General features: G+C 40.0%; 1 non-coding gene across 1 annotated transcript; it reads left to right on the top strand.

Annotated features, from left to right (window-relative positions):
- Positions 1 to 9,613: 9,613 nt before the first annotated feature.
- Positions 9,614 to 9,721, top strand: LOC112724870 (small nucleolar RNA R71). Its single transcript, XR_003164012.1, has one exon. It is a non-coding gene; the product is annotated as a small nucleolar RNA R71 (small nucleolar RNA).
- Positions 9,722 to 13,257: the final 3,536 nt, after the last annotated feature.

Here is a 13,257-nt window from a genome sequence, read left to right as displayed (position 1 = left end):
CTCAAGACCGCTTTGATCAACCTCCTACCCAAATTTCATGGGCTTCCCGCACAAGACCCTATTCGACATCTCAAAGACTTTCATCGTATATGCTCAACAACAAGACGGGAAGGATCCGATGAGGTTGCTATATGGTTGTTTGCTTTCCCTTTCTCTCTTGAGGACAAGGCTAAAGAATGGTTCTACACTTTATCTAGTGAAGTCACCTCCGATTGGGACTTGCTTAGACGAGGATTCTTGGATAAATTCTTGCCCCCAGAGAAGATGGATAGGCTAAGGAAGGAAATGTCTTGTATTGTACAAGGTGAAACGGAACCACTGTACGAGTATTGGGAACGGTTTCGTAAGCTATTAGACGCATGCCCTAATCACATGCTCGACACTTAAGTATTGCTTGGATACATATGTCAAGGGATGCGAGAACAAGATAGAACCCTCTTGGACACCTCTAGCAATGGTTCTTTGTCTAAATATAAAACAGTGGAGGAGGCATGGCAACTTATCATTGACTTAGCCGAATCCAATCAACATATGAGACGAAGAGTCAACCGCCCAAGAACCGTGAATGAGGTATCCACTAGTAGTGAAACCACCGCTCTAACCAAATCCTTGAGCGAAATGACATCCGTCTTGAGGCAACTCCAATTGAGCCAACAACAACCACAACAACCTCAACCTCAACCTCAACCTCAACCATATCAACAACACTCTCCACCCCCTCAACAACACAATCAACAATTGGTCCCTCAAAAAGTGTGTGGCATTTGTTCTTGCTATTCCCACTACACGGATGAGTGCCCAAGCCTTCAAGAGGACAACACTTTGGCGGCTACCCACAATTTCTATGACCGCCCAAATCAAGGGTACGACCAAGGCGGTAATCCTAATCAAGGACACCCTTATCAAGGAGGAAGCTACAATCAAGGGAGTGGGTACCACAATCAAAATTGGAGAGAAAATCATCAACAAGGAAATAGGGACAACAACAACAATGGAGGAGGTCAAAGATGGAACAACAATTCACAAAACCGGCCACCATACAACCAAAACAACCCACCATACAACCAACAAAACCAACAAAGAAACTACCAAACATACCAACCACCACATCAAAGACCACCACCCAACCAATCACAAGCTCCTCAACTCACATATCCAACCGTCCCCTCCAACCAAGATGAAACACTCCGGACCATCATCCAAGGCCAAAAGGAACTACAAAACACACTTGCTTCCGGTCTCACCGGCCTCACCTCTACACTACAAGCTCTTCTTGCACGAATGGACACATCATCAAACCCCACTCCTCAACCCCCAATCCAAAGCGTCATTCCCTCTCAACCTCAACCCAATCCTAAGGGGGGCATCAATGCCATCACCCTGAGATCCGAAACACAATTAAAAGAGAAGGGAGCAAAGGATTCAAATCCCATCACAATCACTCAGGAGGAGGAGAGCATAGATATAGAAGAGGTAGTGGAAAAGGAGACACCACAAGTCATAGTTGAGGATGAAACTCAACCAACAAAAGAGACCCCCAAGACCAAGAGAACCTTGGAAGAAGAAATTGCTCAACCACTCCCATTTCCAACACTTGCAAAGAAAGCTAGGAAGCGCATAGAACTCGACCCCAAAATGGTAGAAATGTTCAAGAAAGTTGAGGTAACCATCCCCCTCTTTGATGCTATCCATCAAGTTCCTAGATATGCAAAATTCCTTAAAGATCTATGTATGAACAAGGATAGAATTCTTGAATTGGAAACCATCCCATTGGGGAGTTCTATTTCCGCTTTAATGGGAGCATTGCCCGAGAAGTGTGATAATCCGGGCCCTTGTATGGTCACTTGCACCGTCAATGGAGTTCAATTCGTAGATTGTATGTGTGACCTCGGAGCATGTGTTAGCATCATGCCTCTCTCCGTCTACCGGGTATTGAAGTTACCACCACTAAAAAGGTCGACGGCGAGATTTGTCCTAGCGGATAAAAGCATAATAACCGTGACGGGTGTTGCGGAAGATGTATTGGTGAATATCAAAGGGTTGGTATTTCCGATTGACTTCTATATCCTTGAAATGCCATCAAGTGAAACCGAGAGAGCATCATCCATCCTACTTGGAAGACCATTTTTGAGAACTTCTATATTTAAGCTAGATGCTTACTCGGGAACATACTCATTTGAGATAGATGGGAGAGTCGTGAGTTTTAGCCTAGAAGAAGCAATGAAGCATCCACCGGAAAATCACTCTCTATTCCGGTGTGACCCAATTGACAACATTGTTGCCGAAGTGCACCTTGCAAAGTTAGATGAGAAGTACATGATTGAAGAGGCAAATGAAGATCCAAGCAAATTAAACACCACACACCATACAAACCATCCGGAAACCCAAACATCAAATCATGACAAAAAGATAGAATTGAAGCCACGACCTCCCCACCTAAGGTACTCATATCTTGATGAAGCCCAAAAGCTCCCCGTGATAATCGCACAAGAGCTAACTCCTCAACAAGAAGAAAAGTTGCTAGAGGTATTGAGAAAAAATAAAAGGGCAATCGGGTGGAGTTTGGCGGATCTAGTGGGAATAAGCCCCCAAGTATGCGAGCACCGCATATTCCTTGAAGAAGGAGCAAGACCGGTCCGACAACCTCAAAGGAGACTTAATCCAACCATTCTTGAGGTGGTGAAAAAAGAGGTCACTCGGCTACTTGAAGCGGACATCATCTATCCTATCTCGAATAGCGAGTGGGTAAGCCTGGTCCAAGTGGTGCCAAAGAAATCCGGGGTGACCACAATCAAAAATGAAAGTGGTGAACTTATAGCAACAAGAGTGCAAAATTCTTGGAGAGTATGCATAGACTACCGAAGGTTGAATGCGGCCACAAGAAAAGACCACTTCCCACTACCGTTCATCGATCAAATGCTTGATCGACTAGCCGGTAAATCATATTATTGCTTTCTTGATGGTTACTCCGGATACTTCCAAATACACATTGCTCTAGAGGACCAAGAAAAAACAACATTTACTTGCCCCTTTGGAACGTATGCTTACAAACGTATGCCATTTGGCCTATGCAACGCACTGGCAACGTTTCAAAGATGCATGATGAGCCTATTTGCGGACTTTCTAGAGCAATGTATGGAAGTCTTCATGGATGACTTTAGCGTGTACGGTGATTCATTTGATCATTGCTTAGGTAACCTTGAAAAAGTCTTAGAGAGATGCACCAAAACAAACCTTGTCTTAAATTTTGAAAAGTGTCATTTCATGGTCAAACAAGGCATTGTTTTGGGGCACATAGTTTCGAAAGAAGGCATCTCCGTAGATCCGGCAAAAATAAATGTCATATCTAGTTTGCCTTACCCCTCCTCCGAGAGGGAGATTCCAAGCTCTCATTAGGGTTCATCTTCATCCATTTTCTGAATTTCCAATCACACTTTGGTGAGATCCATTGCAATTCTCAATTCATTTGTTCATGTTATAGATCTTCTTCTCCAATCTCAATTAGTGCTTGTAATTGCTCAATCCTCATAGATCCTAGATTCAACTTTGTAGTTTTGGATTTTTTTCAATTTCTTGAGAAGCTCATTTCCATTGTTGTTCTTTGTTAATTGTTGTTAGTTCCTTGTGTTGAAGCACTTTCAATTCTACTTCCTTCTCAATTTTTTTACTATGCCTTTTTTCCTTGCTCATCAATTGTTTGATAAAATGCCAACATTAGTTATGGAGTAAAAGTTTCTTACTTGGCATAGGGTTTGAGTCATTAGAAAGAGTTGAATAGTTTATGTCAATTGTTGATTTGGAATTAGAAATTGCTAATTGACTTGGAGTGCACTAAAGCTAGATTTCCCTAAGGTGAAAACCAGGACTTGTGACTCAAGTTAGTTACTCTCGTTTGACTTTCCTCTATACCTAGGGGTTAACTAAATGAAGCAAAGCCTAATTGTTGTCATCATTAACGGGACTATAAGGATAGAATTTCTAATGCCAACCCTAGGCCAAGTCTTCTAAAAATTGATTGCTTGTTTGCCATTTATTTTGCTAAACCTTCAAAAGAACCACAACAAGGCTTCCTAATCGATAAGAGGGAAGTCCGCTCTTTTCTTGGACATGCAGGATTCTTGGTGCACGAAATTGTGATGTCCAGGCTCGAACAATCCCTGGTAATGGCTCCAAAGCTTGGTGCTTTGATCTTAATTCATAATTGTCACAACTTCGATACAACTAACCAGCAAGTGCACTGGGTCGTCCAAGTAATACCTTACGTGAGTAAGGGTCGAATCCCATGGAGATTGTTGGTATGAAGCAAGCTATGGTCACCTTGCAAATCTCAGTCAGGCGGATATAAAGTGATAATGGTGTTTTCGAATATTATATAATAAAATAGGGATAGAGATACTTATGTAATTCATTGGTAGGAATTTCAGAGAAGCGAATGGGGATGCTTTCGTTCCTCTGAACCTCTGCTTTCCTGCTATCTTCATCCAATCAGTCTTACTCCCTTCCATGGCTGGCTTTATGCAAGGGCATCACCGTTGTCAGTGGCTACATCCCCTCCTCTCAGTGAAAGATATGCTCACATGCTCTGTCACAGCACGGCCATTCATCTGTCGGTTCTCGATCATGCTGGAATAGGATTCACCCTCCTTTTGCGTCTGTCACTAACGCCCAACAATCGCGAGTTTGAAGCTCATCACAGTCATTCAATCATTGAATCCTACTCGGAATACCACAGACAAGGTTTAGACTTTCCGGATTCTCTTGAATGCCGCCATCATTCTAGCGTACGCCACGAAGATTCTGGTTAGGAGATCTAAGAGATACTCATTCAGTCGAAGGTAGAACGGAAGTGGTTGTCAGGCACGCGTTCATAGGGAATGATGATGATTGTCACGTTCATCGAATTCAGATTGAAGTATGAATGAATATCTTAGAAGCGAAACAAGATGAATTGAATAGAAAAAAGTAGTACTTTGCATTAATCTTTGAGGAACAGCAGAGCTCCACACCTTAATCTATGGAGTATAGAAACTCTACCGTATGAAAATACATAAGTGAAGGTCCAGGCATGGCCGAGATGGCCAGCCCCCAAAACGTGATCACAGGATCAAAATACAATCCAGGATGTCAAATACAATAGTAAGAGGTCCTATTTATAATAAACTAGTCACTAGGGTTTACATGAGTAAGTAATTGATGCATAAATCCACTTTCGGGGCCCACTTGGTGTGTGTTTGGGCTGAGCTTAAGTGTAGCACGTGCAGAGGCCATTTGTGGAGTTGAACGCCAAGTTCTGTGCCAGTTTGGGCATTCAACTCTGGTTTTGGATCCTTTTCTGGCGCTGGACGCCAGATTTGGGCAGAAGGCTGGCGTTGAACGCCAGTTTACGTCGTCTATTCTTGGCCAAAGTATGGACTATTATATATTGCTGGAAAGCCCTAGATGTCTACTTTCCAACGCAATTGAAAGCGCGCCATTTCGAGTTCTGTAGCTCCAGAAAATCCACTTTGAGTGCAGGGAGGTCAGAATCCGACAGCATCAGCAGTCCTTTTTCAACCTCTGAATCTGATTTCTGCTCAAGTCCCTCAATTTCAGCCAGAAAATACCTGAAATCACAGAAAAACACACAAACTCATAGTAAAGTCCAGAAATGTGAATTTAACATAAAAACTAATGAAAACATCCCTAAAAGTAACTAGATCCTACTAAAAACATACTAAAAACAATGTCAAAAAGCGTATAAATTATCCGCTCATCACAACACCAAACTTAAATTGTTGCTTGTCCCCAAGCAACTGAAAATTAAAATAGGATAAAAAGAAGAGAATATACTATAAATTCCAAACTATCAATGAAACAGAGCTTCAATCATATGAGCGGGACTTATAGCTTTTTGCCTCTTGAATAGTTTTGGCATCTCACTTTATCCATTGAGGTTCAGAATGATTGGCATCTATAGGAACTTCAGATTTCGAATAGTGCTATTGACTCTCCTAGTTCAGTATGATGATTCTTGAACACAGCTTCTTTATGAGTCTTGGCCGTGGCCCTAAGCACTTTGTTTTCCAGTATTACCACCGGATACATAAATGCCACAGACACATAATTGGGTGAACCTTTTCAGATTGTGACTCAGCTTTGCTAAAGTCCCCAATTAGAGGTGTCCAGGGTTCTTAAGCACACTCTTTTTTTTTTTTTTGCTTTGGACCTTGACTTTAACCGCTCAGTCTCAAGTTTTCGCTTGACACCTACACGCCACAAGCACATGGTTAGGGACAGCTTGGTTTAGCCGCTTAGACCAGGATTTTATTCCTTTAGGCCCTCCTATCCACTGATGCTCAAAGCCTTGGGATCCTTTTTATTTCCCTTGCCTTTTGGTTTTAAGGGTTATTGGCTTTTTCTGCTTGCTTTTTCTTTTTCTTTCTATATTTTTTTTTCGCCTATTTTTTCTTTTTTCTTTTTTTTTTCTGCAAGCTTTGTTCTTTGCTGCTTTTTCTTGCTTCAAGAATCATTTTTATGATCTTTCAGATTATCAAATAACATGTCTCCTAGTCATCATTCTTTCAAGAGCCAACATATTTAACATTCTTAAACAACAACTTCAAAAGACATATGCACTGTTCAAGCATTCATTCAGAAAACAAGAAGCATTGTCACCACATCAATATAATTAAGCTATGTTCAAGGATAAATTCGAAACTCATGTACTTCTTGTTCTTTTGAATTAAAACATTTTTCATTTAAGAGAGGTGATGGATTCATAGGACATTCATAACTTGAAGACAAAGTTACTAACTACTAATGATCATGTAATGAAGACACAAACACAGATAAGTACATAACATAGAAAACGAAAAACAGAGAAAGTAAGAACAAGGAATGAGTCCACCTTAGTGATGTCCTTGAGCTCTTCTATGTCTCTTCCTTGTCTTTGCTGCTCCTCCTTCATTGCTTTTAGATCTTCTCTGATTTCATGAAGGATGATGGAGTGTTCTTGATGTTCCACCCTTAGTTGCTTCCAATAATTGTGTGGAAGAAAATGTATCCCCTGAGGTGTCTCAGGGATCTCTTGATTTGCAGTCAAATGTTCTACCACTGAGCTATAGACCCTTGATGGAAGCTTTTGTCTTCCCTTTCCTCTTTCTAGAGGCCTCTCTGGCCTTAGGTGCCATCAATGGTTATGGAGAAAAACAAAAAAAGCTATGCTTTTACCACACCAAACTTAGAATGTTGCTCGCCCTCGAGCAAAAGAAGAAAGAATAGAAGAAGAAGAAGATATGGAGGAGATGGATGGATGTGTGTATTCGGCCATATGGGTGGGATTGGGTGGGAGAGAGAGATGTTGAATTTTGAAGGTAGTGGTTGTATGGATGTGAGTGGTAAATGAAAAACAGAAGGGATGATCATGAATGGGAAGAGAGATGATGAGGTAGGTGGGGATCCTGTGGGGTCCACAGATCCTGAGGTGATCCTGTGAGGTCCACAGATCTTGAGGTGTCAAGGCATTTACATCCCTGCACCAATTTAGGCATGCAAAATGCCCTTGCACACAACTCTGGGCGTTCAGCGCCAGGTTGGTGCCCATTTTGGGCGTTCAACGCCCATTTGCTGCCATTTCTGGCGTTGAACGCTAGAACCATGCTTGTTCTGGGCGTTCAGCGCCAGGATGCTCCCATTCTGGGCGTTCAGCGCCAAAACTATGCTCTATTCTGGCGTTTGAACGCCAGGCAGATGCTCCTCCAGGGTGTGATTTTCCTTCTGCTGTTTTTGATTCCGTTTTCAATTTTTATATTTATCTTGTGACTCCACATGATCATGAACCTAAGAAAACATGAAAAACAATAAAAATAAGAATTAGATGAACATTGGGTTGCCTCCCAACAAGCGCTTCTTTAATGTCAATAGCTTGACAGTGGGCTCTCATGGAGCCTCACAGATGTGCAGAGCTTTGTTGAGACTCTCCAACACCAAACTTAGAGTTTGGATATGGGAGTTCAACACCAAACTTAGAGTTTGGTTGTGGCCTCCCAACACCAAACTTAGAGTTTGACTGTGGGGGCTCTGGTTGACTCTGCTTGGAGAGAAGCTTTTTCTGCTTCCTCTCCATGGTTGCAGAGGGAGATCCTTGAGTTGTAAACACAAGGGAGTCCTCATTCCATTGAAGGACTATTTCACCTCTGTCAACATCAATCACAGCTCTTGCTGTGGCCAGGAAAGGTCTTCCTAGGATGATGGATTCATCCTCTTCCTTTCCAGTATCCAGGACTATGAAATCAGTAGGTATGTAAAGGCCCTCAACCTTTACTAATACATCTTCTACTTGTCCATAAGCCTGTTTTCTTGAGCTGTCTGTCATCTCTAGTGAGATTTTAGCAGCTTGCACCCCATAGATTCCCAGTTTCTCCATTATAGAGAGGGGCATGAGGTTTATCCCTGAACCAAGGTCACACAGAGCCTTAAAGATCATGGTGCCTATGGTACAGGGTATTATGAACTTTCCAGGATCCTGTCTCTTCTGAGGCAATGACAGTTGATCCAGATCACTTAGTTCATTGATGAACAAGGGAGGTTCAACTTCCCAAGTATCAATGCCAAATAATTTGGCATTCAGCTTCATGATTGCACCAAGAAACTTGGCAGTTTGCTCTTCAGTAACATCCTCATTCTCTTCAGAAGAGGAATACTCATTAGAGCTTATGAAGGGCATAAGGAGGTTCAATGGGATCTCTATGGTCTCTAGATGGGCCCCAGAGTCCTTTGGTTCCTCAGAGGGAAGCTCCTTATTGACCACTGGACGTCCCAGGAGGTCTTCTTCCTTGGGATTCACGTCCTCTCCTCTCCTCACAGGTTCGGCCATGGCGCTTATGTCAATGGCCTTGCACTCTCCTTTTGGATTCTCTTCTGTATTGCTTGGGAGAGTACTAGGAGGGATTTCAGTGATCCTTTTACTCAGCTGGCCCACTTGTGCTTCCAGATTTCTAATGGAAGACCTTGTTTTATTCATGAAACTTACAGTGGCCTTAGATAGATCAGAGACTAAATTTGCTAAATTAGAAGCATTTTGTTCAGAGTTCTCTGTCTGTTGCTGAGTTGATGATGGAAAAGGCTTGCTATTGCTAAACCTATTTCTTCCACCATTATTAAAGCCTTGTTGGGGCTTTTGATCCTTCCATGAGAAATTTGGATGATTTCTCCATGTTGAGTTATAGGTGTTTCCATAAGGTTCACCTAAGTAATTCACCTCTGCTATTGCAGGGTTCTCAGGATCATAAGCTTCTTCTTCAGGAGAAGCCTCTTGAGTACTGTTGGATGCAGCTTGCATTCCATGCAGACTCTGAGAAATCATATTGACTTGCTGAGTTAATATTTTATTCTGAGCCAATATGGCATTCAGAGTATCAACTTCAAGAACTCCCTTCTTCATAGGCGTCCCATTACTCACAGGATTCCTTTCAGAAGTGTACATGAACTGGTTATTAGCAACCATGTCAATGAGTTCTTGAGCTTCTGCAGGCGTTTTCTTTAGGTGAATGGATCCACCTGCAGAAGTGTCCAGTGACATCTTTGATAGCTTAGATAAACCATCATAGAATATATCTAGGATGGTCCATTCTGAAAGCATGTCAGAAGGACACTTTTTGGTCAACTGTTTGTATCTTTCCCAAGCTTCATAGAGGGATTCACCCTCTTTCTGTCTGAAGGTTTGAACATCAGCTCTAAGCTTGCTCAGCTTTTGAGGAGGAAATTACTTGGCTAAGAAAGCCGTGACCAGCTTATCCCAAGAGTTCAGGCTGTCTTTGGGTTGAGAATCCAACCATAATCTAGCTCTGTCTCTTACAGCAAAAGGGAAAAGCATGAGCCTGTAGACTTCAGGATCTACTCCATTAGTCTTAACAGTATCACATATCTGCAAGAATTCAGTTAAGAACTGAAAAGGATCTTCAGATGGAAGTCCATGAAACTTGCAGTTCTGCTGCATCAGAGAAACTAATTGAGGTTTCAGCTCAAAGTTGTTTGCTCCAATGGCAGGAATGGAGATGCTTCTTCCATGTAAATTGGAATTAGGTGCAGTAAAGTCACCAAGCATCTTCCTTACATTATTATTATTTTCGGCTGCCATCTCCTCTTCCTGTTCAAAAATTTCTGAAAGGTTTTCTCTGGATTGTTGTATTTTAGCTTCTCTTAATTTTCTCTTCAGAGTCCTTTCAGGTTCTGGATCTGCTTCCACAAGAATGTTCTTATCCTTGCTCCTACTCATATGACAAAGAAGAAGGCACAGAAAAATAATAATAATAATGGAGATCCTTTATACCACAGTATAGGGATCCCTGTGTGAGTGGAGGAAGAGGGGGAGACAAAGAATGTGATGTAAAGGAAGAAGCACAACTGTACGGATGGAAGAGATGTGAGATGAGATGTTAGGATATGAATGAATAAGTAGAATAGGATGGGGGAGGGATAATTTTCGAAAATTATTTTGAAAAAGAGTTAGTGATTTTTGAAAAATGGTTTTTGAAAAATGTTAGAAATTTTCGAAAAATTTTTTTTTTTGAAAATAAAAATAAAAATAATTAGTTAATTAAAAAGAATTTTTTGAAAAAGGGAGAAGATATTTTCGAAAATTGAGAGAGAGAGTTAGTTAGGTGGTTTTGAAAAAGTTAAGAAACAAACAAAAAGTTAGTTAGTTAGTTGAAACAAATTTTGAAAAGATAAGAAGTTAGGAAGTTAGAAAAGATATTTTGAAAAGATATTTTTGAAAAAGATAAGATAAGAAGATATTTTTGAAAAGATATGATTGAAATTAGTTTTGAAAAAAATTTGATTTTTAAAATCTCAATTAATGACTTGATTCATAAGAAATCACAAGATATGATTCTAGAACTTAAAGTTTGAATCTTTCTTAACAAGCAAGTAACAAACTTCAAATTTTTGAATCAAAACATTAATTGATTATATTATTTTCGAAAATTTGATATAAAAATAAGAAAAATATTTTTGAAAAATATTTTTTTTTTAATTTTCGAAAATAACTAAGAATTTTGAAAAAGATTTGATTTTTGAAAAAGATTTTGAAAAAGATAAGATTTTCAAATTGAAAATTTGATTTGACTCATGAGAAACAATTTGATTTTAAAAAATTTTGAAAAAGTCAATCCAAATTTTCGAATTTGATGAGAGAAAAAGGGAAAGATATTTTTTTGATTTTTGAATTTTTATGAAAAACATGAAAATTATGCAATGCATGAAATTTTTAGATCAAAACAATGAATGCATGCAAGAATGCTATGAATGTCAAGATGAACACCAAGAACACTTTGAATGCCAAGATGAACATCATAGACACAATTTTGAAAAACTTTTAATGCAAAGAAAACATGCAAGACACCAAACTTAGAATTCTTTAATGCTTACGCACTAAGGATTCAAGAATGCATATGATAAACATGAAAAGACACAAAACAAAAAATCATCAAGATCAAACAAGAAGACTAACCAAGAACAACTTGAAGATCATGAAGAACACTATGAATGCATGATATTTTCGAAAATTGCTAGATGCATATGCAAGTGACACCAAACTTATGATATGACTCAAGACTCAAACAAGAAACAGAAAAGTATTTTTGATTTTTATGATTTTCTAATTTTTTTGTATTTTTTTCGAAAATTAATTTGAAAAAGGAAAATAAGGATTCCAAAATTTTTAATATGAATTCCAGGAATCTTGCCATGTTAGTCTAAAGCTTCAGTCCAGGAATTAGACATGGCTCACTAGCCAGCCAAGCTTTCAATGAAAGCTCCAGTCCAAAATACTAGACATGGCCAATGGCCAGCCAAGCTTCAGCATGCAACATAAGAGAATATACTGCTCATTACTTATCCAAGTAACTTGCCTCTATGTTGATGGTTTGGAAGCCTTAGTCCAAAAGAATTTAGACATGGCTTTACAGCCAGCCAGGCTTCGCATGCTTCATGAAACACTAGAATTCATTCTTAAAAATTTTGAATAAATTTTTGAAAACAAAATTTTTTTTTTTTCGAAAACAGATGAGAAAAGTTTTGAAATATTTTTTTGAAAAATTTTTTAAAAAGAAAACGAAAAGAAAGTTACCCAATCTGAGCAACAAGATGAGCCGCCAGTTGTCCAAACTCAAACAATCCCCGGCAACGGCGCCAAAAACTTGGTGCACGAAATTGTGATGTCCAGGCTCGAACAATCCCTGGTAATGGCTCCAAAGCTTGGTGCTTTGATCTTAATTCATAATTGTCACAACTTCGATACAACTAACCAGCAAGTGCACTGGGTCGTCCAAGTAATACCTTACGTGAGTAAGGGTCGAATCCCACGGAGATTGTTGGTATGAAGCAAGCTATGGTCACCTTGCAAATCTCAGTCAGGCGGATATAAAGTGATAATGGTGTTTTCGAATATTATATAATAAAATAGGGATAGAGATACTTATGTACTTCATTGGTAGGAATTTCAGAGAAGCGAATGGGGATGCTTTCGTTCCTCTGAACCTCTGCTTTCCTGCTATCTTCATCCAATCAGTCTTACTCCCTTCCATGGCTAGCTTTATGCAAGGGCATCACCGTTGTCAGTGGCTACATCCCCTCCTCTCAGTGAAAGATATGCTCACATGCTCTGTCACAGCACGGCCATTCATCTGTCGGTTCTCGATCATGCTGGAATAGGATTCACCCTCCTTTTGCGTCTGTCACTAACGCCCAACAATCGCGAGTTTGAAGCTCGTCACAGTCATTCAATCATTGAATCCTACTCGGAATACCACAGACAAGGTTTAGACTTTCCGGATTCTCTTGAATGCCGCCATCATTCTAGTGTACGCCACGAAGATTCTGGTTAGGAGATCTAAGAGATACTCATTCAGTCGAAGGTAGAACAGAAGTGGTTGTCAGGCACGCGTTCATAGGGAATGATGATGATTGTCACGTTCATCGAATTCAGATTGAAGTACGAATGAATATCTTAGAAGCGAAACAAGATGAATTGAATAGAAAACAGTAGTACTTTGCATTAATCTTTGAGGAACAGCAGAGCTCCACACCTTAATCTATGGAGTGTAGAAACTCTACCGTATGAAAATACATAAGTGAAGGTCCAGGCATGGCCGAGATGGCCAGCCCCCAAAACGTGATCACAGGATCAAAATACAATCCAGGATGTCAAATACAATAGTAAGAGGTCCTATTTATAATAAACTAGTCACTAGGGTTTACATGAGTAAGTAATTGATG

Source organism: Arachis hypogaea, chromosome 11 (assembly GCF_003086295.3).
Source record: "Arachis hypogaea cultivar Tifrunner chromosome 11, arahy.Tifrunner.gnm2.J5K5, whole genome shotgun sequence".
NCBI lineage: Eukaryota > Viridiplantae > Streptophyta > Magnoliopsida > Fabales > Fabaceae > Arachis > Arachis hypogaea.
The sequence above is the reverse complement of the archived record's forward strand: the minus strand, read 5'-3'. Positions and strand labels throughout refer to the sequence as shown.